This window comes from Rana temporaria, chromosome 4 (assembly GCF_905171775.1).
Source record: "Rana temporaria chromosome 4, aRanTem1.1, whole genome shotgun sequence".
NCBI classification, from domain to species: Eukaryota; Metazoa; Chordata; class Amphibia; order Anura; family Ranidae; genus Rana; species Rana temporaria.
Window position 1 is genome coordinate 106,062,589 of NC_053492.1, and position 6,000 is coordinate 106,068,588.

The window sequence follows — 6,000 nt, forward strand, 5'->3', positions numbered from 1 at the left end:
ACGGAGTAAAAACAAATGTCTTTACTTTGGATTAGTGTATTTTGGTTATATGAATCAAACATATTTCTATATTTTTTGGTGGGTCAAGTTAGCACAACCCCATTGCGCAACATGTCTGCTTGACGAATGGACATTCAGAAACAAACTGAATTGCAGGAAACTGAAAATCGCGAATGCACACAGACGAAACCTCTACTAACTCTCGATTAGCCAGAAGGAGCCCAAAGAGTGACGCCGGAGAATTGAACTTCCTCTTTTAAACTTTCGTCAGTACGTTGAAACGCCACTAGGTTTGTGTTTGTTGACGAAAAAGTCAGAGCGTGTGTATGCTATGGGTGTGACCGGACAACTCCCTTCGGACAAAAATCCAAGGGAAAGTTTGTTTGATGTTCGATCGTGTATACGAGGCTTTAGAGTGGCAAGGATGTGGAATTATTTTCCACAGGTATGTATACACAGTGAAGTCAGTGCAGAGTATATAATACAGTGCATTTAAGTGGTTAAGGGGAACCCTATAACAGACTTAAGAAAAAAAAACAGCATGGGGTCCCCCCAAAATCCATAACAGGCCCTTCGGGTCTGGTATAGATTTTAAGGTGAACTCCACACCAAAATGTTAAAATAAATTGACGTGGGGTGCCCCCCAAAATCAATACCAGACCCTTATCCGAGCAAACAGCCTGGCAAGCCAGGAAAGGGGGGAAGAGCGAGCGCCCCCCAAACCATACCAGACCACTTGCACTCAACATGGGGAGGGTGCTTTGCGGTCTCCCTCAAAGACCCTTCTCCCCATGTTGATGGGGACAAGAACCTCTTCCCGACAACTCTGGCCATTGGTTGTCGGGGTCTGCGGCCAGGGGTTTATCGGAATCTGGAAGCCTAGTTTAACAAGGGGACCCCCAGATCAGCGAAGACCCCCCTCTTAAGGAGAGATGTTGATCTGCTTTCCTCTACCCATGCCTTGTCAGTGCGAATGGAGGAAAGCCGATAAATGGCACTTCCTGGTTACCATGTGATCAGCCATGATTGAACACAGCTAATCACATGGTAAAGAGTCTACATCACATACTTGCCAACAGTCTCGATTTTTCCTGGGACAATCCCAATTTTGGGACCCTCCTGGGACCATCACGATTAATTTCCCAGGATTTTGCTTTTGTCCCAGGAAAATCGGGAATGTTTTACAAAAAGATGGCCACCGCATTTCCCCTTCTGTTCAGTGGAGAGGGGAGGAGCAGCCAATCGGCTTCAGTGGACAATAGAATTGTCCACTGTACACTCAAGAGAGCAGCTGATTGGCTGCCCCAATAGCCCTCCCTCCCCTCTCCATTGAACACACGTGAAAGGAACTGTAGCTGCTGCTGGGAACATACACTGTGAAGGAGATCACCGGTGTGCTGGGGACGCGGATGTGAGGAGGGCTCCACTGCCTGGGGGCACACATGTAAGGAGGGGCTCCGCTGCCTGGTGACACACATGTATGGAGGGGCTCCACTGCCTGGAAACACACATGTATGGAGGGGCTCCACTGCCTGGGGACACACATGTAAGGAGGGGCTCTGCTGCCTGGGGACACACATGTAAGGAGGGGCTCCGCTGCCTGGGGACACACATGTAAGGAGGGGCTGCGCTGCCTGGGGACACACATGTAAGGAGGGGCTCCGCTGCCTGGGGACACACGTGTAAGGAGGGGCTCCGCTGCCTGGGGACACCATATGTAAGGAGGGGCTCCACTGCCTTGGGACACACATGTAAGGAGGGGCTCTGCTGCCTGGGGACACCAGATGTGAGGAGGGCTCCGCTGGGGCACCTGATGTAAGGACAGACTCTGCTGGGGGCACCTGATGTAAGGACGGACTCCGCTGGAGGCACCTGATGGCATCTGGTGGCAGGTGATGTGGCAAGTGACACACTCGGGGGTTAACACTGATTCATTATGGTGAGTTGAACAATTTCATTTTATATTACAATGTAATAATAGAAATAATACGCTTCAATCATCCTGACACCATAACAAACATGGTGCCAGAATGATTGAAGCGCCAACACCAGGTGTTTGGAGTATCTTTATCTGTTGATTGTTGAACTCTAAAATACACATATTTCTATTGTGGTGTAGGATCTGGGCCTGCTGTCCCTCCATCTTTCTTTTTCTCTCCCTCCCTCTTTCCCCCTTTCTTTCTCCCTCCATCTTATTCATCTCAGACTCTAACCACACCCCATTCGAGCCACACCTATATAAGCCACACCCACTATATCATGCAACCATGCCCATTTTTGCAGCGTACCGCCTTTTTTTTTTGCTATGTAATGCCCACAAATGCATGCCCCCCCCCCTAATTATAATAAGATATTCGCCTACAACCAAAAAAGTGTCCCTATAATTTTTTTTACAATATTGGCAACCTCCGATCACCACGCTGTGGCTTATCATGAGTGGCTTATCCTGCTGGACATCATAGGGGTTACTGAATCCCGCTGCGGTCGTCATTCTGCCATCAGACGAGCAGAATTCTGACTTTCAGGCCTCATGCACACTGGACGTTTTTACAGCAGCTGTTTTTGGAAGTAGACTTTTTTTCTACAGTCAATAAACTCTCCATCATGTTATCCTATGTGTCCATGCACACATAGGCTGTTATCAGCAGTTTTGGGCAGTGGAGTTTTTGAGTAGTAAAAAAAAAAAAAAAAAAAACTAGTGGGCTCCGAGAGACGTTTTCAGCTGTAAAAACGCTCTTATGCTGATAAATGCTGTTAAACACTGAAAAACATCACTTACCAGCGTTGTTTTTACATTTTTGATCCAGTAAAAAGTTTTTTTCTTAAAAAAAAATGCTAAAAGACACTTATTAGCGTCTTTTAGCATTAAAAGCTTAAAAACTCTATTACATTTTTTTTTTAAAAAAGTTGAAAAACTCACTGCAAAGCTACTGGCGGTTTTATAACATTATTTTAACGTCCAGTGTGCATGAGGCCTAAAACTCAGAACTAAAATTTTTCTTAGGATGGCCCCATGGCTCTTCCATACCCCGGGTAGTGTTGGTGTGCTGCCCTTAAGCTGGCCCCTGGAGGGCATCCTGCCTCTTTGGAGATGTGCCTGTGCCTCCTCCTCCTCCTCCTCCTCCTCCTCTCTCCTATCAGGCACCCACGTAGAGTCAGTGACCTCATCATCCCCTCCCTCCTCATCACTGTTGAAAACCTGGCAGTATGCTGCAGCTGGGGGAACATGACTGCCAGATTGCTGTCCCTCTCGGGCACCCCCTTTCTCTGGGCTCACATTACTGCCTTCCTCTATCTGTGTTCCATCATCGGAGCCTTCAAAACGCTGCGCATCTTCATGCAGCATGTACCCAACACTGTGTTGAAACAGTTCGGGGGACTCCTCAGGAGGACATGGTGGGGCTGGGGAAGGAGTAAGTGATGCCATTGAGCAGAGGGAAGAGGACGCCTTGGCAGCTAATTTGCCAGACAAAGTACCCTGAGCCTGGGTGAGAGAGGATGAGGACGAGGATGAGGATGGCTTGGTCATCCACTCTACCAATTTGTCTGCATGTTGAGGCTCAACACGGCCAGCTCCCGAAAAAAAGGACGAGCGTGTGCAACGGCCACGTGCTGAAGAGGATGCACCGTGTCCACCACCAGCACTGTTGCCTCTAGATGCAGAGCCTGCTTGCCCTTGTGATGCTCTGCCTCTCTTTGTTGTCCTTCCAGACATTATAATGGCCTGAAGAGAACAAAATCAGTACACACACCTCGTAGCTTTAGGTGCAAACTGCAGAGGACACATGCAGTACACACCAAGTAGCTTTATGTGCAAACTAATAAGCCCACTTGCAGTATACACCAAGTAGGTTTAGGTGCAAACTACAGAGCATACTTGCAGTATACACTAAGTAGGTTTAAGTGCAAACTATACAGCACAAGTGCAGTAAACACCAAGTAGGTTTAGGTGCAAACTATACAGCACAAGTGCAGTAAACACCAAGTACGTTTAAGTGCAAACTATACAGCACAAGTGCAGTAAACACCAAGGGCCATATTCAGAAAGGTCAGCGGATCTTTAGATCCACGTAACCTATCTGATTTACGTTACGCCGCCGCAAATTTAAATCAAATTTAAATCAGGCGCGTCCCTGCGCCGAACGAACTGTGCATGCGCCGTCCGCTAAATTTCCCAACGTGCATTGCTCCAAATGACGTTGCTAGGACGTCATTGGTTTCGACGTGAACGTAAATTACGTCCATCCGTATTCGCGAACGACTTACGCAAACGATGTAAAAAATTCAAAACTTGGCGCGGGAACGACAGCCATACTTAACATGAGCTACTCCTCATATAGCAGGGGTAACTACAGTATACGCCGGAAAAAGCCGAACGCAAACGACGTAAAAAAAAAGCGCCGGGCGGTCGTTTATTTCTGAATCAGCGTAACTCCTCATTTGCATATTCCTCGCGTATACAAACGGAAGCGCCACCTAGCGGCCAGCGTCAGATTGCAGCCCAAGATCCGACGGTGTAAGTCACTTACACCTGGCGGATCTTAGGGAGATCTATGCGTAACTGATTCTATGAATCAGTCGCATAGATACAACGGACGGAACTCAGAGATACGACGGCGTATCAGGAGATACGCCGTCGTATCTCTATCTGAATATGGCCCCAAGTGCGTTTAGGTGCAAACTATACAGCACAAGTGCAGTAAACACCAAGCAGGTTTAAGTGCAAACTTGCAGTAAACACCAAGCAGGTTTAAGTGCAAACTATACAGCACAAGTGCAGTAAACTCCAAGTAGGTTTAAGTGCAAACTATACAGCACAAGTGCAGTAAACTCCAAGTAGGTTTAAGTGCAAACTATACAGCACAAGTGCAGTAAACTCCAAGTAGGTTTAAGTGCAAACTATACAGCACAAGTGCAGTAAACACCAAGTACGTTTAGGTGCAAACTATACAGCACAAGTGCAGTAAACACCAAGTACGTTTAAGTGCAAACTATACAGCACACGAGCAATACAACACGTTAGAACACTGCAGCTAGCACAATCAACTGCCTGACAAATAGGAATAGCTGATCTAGCTAAACTATACAGTGTATAAATATATGTACAACACCTGGGATGTATATATATCCTCTACACACTGTAAATTTAACTAAACTGACTAGCCTGTCTCTCTCTCTCTCTCTCTAGGACTGATCTTTTCATTAACACCGCCGCAACACACTACACAAGGCCGCCCTGCAGGCAGCCTTTTATAGTGTAGGGCGTGTACTAAAGACCTGAGCCATAATTGAGCCGTGGCGCGTCACTCGGATTTGGCGCGAACGACCCGTTTTGTTCGAATTTCGACGAACAATCGAACAGGCAATGTTCGAGTCGAACATGGGTTTGAGTCGAACGTGAAGCTCATCCCTATTCCAGACCCTTAAGGAACAGTTTTCCCTCCCACACCAACTAACATTTAAATACCTGCAGCTCCGTCACGCACTTAGAACCCAGATACCAAACCTAGATGTAGGCATGGAGCCCCCCTGTGCTGGATGTTATTTTTGGGGACGACCCCTCCAAACTCATATCACGCCTGTACTACACGATCAGATGATGGGGTGCAGCTAGTATTATCCATAAGGCCAAAACAGGGAACAGGACATAGGACCCATAGCTGACGATGACTGGGACAAGATTTTGGAGGGAACTAAGACAGTGTCTCCCAAGATGTCCGACAGACTGACACAACTGTATATAGTGCACAAAGCCTACCTGACGCCTATGCGATTGGCAAAGTTTCAGCACACACTGAACCCGACGTGTCGCTTGTGCAGGGCTGACCCTGGCTCGTTCTACCATCTGATATGGACCTGTCCCCATATTCAGACGTATTGGACGCAAGTTGTAAATTTACTACATGACAATATGGGTTCCCCTGTGGTGCTAGACCCTAAGCTATGTATTTTGGGACTACTGCCAGATGTGGAGGTGGACAAATATCACACAATATTTAT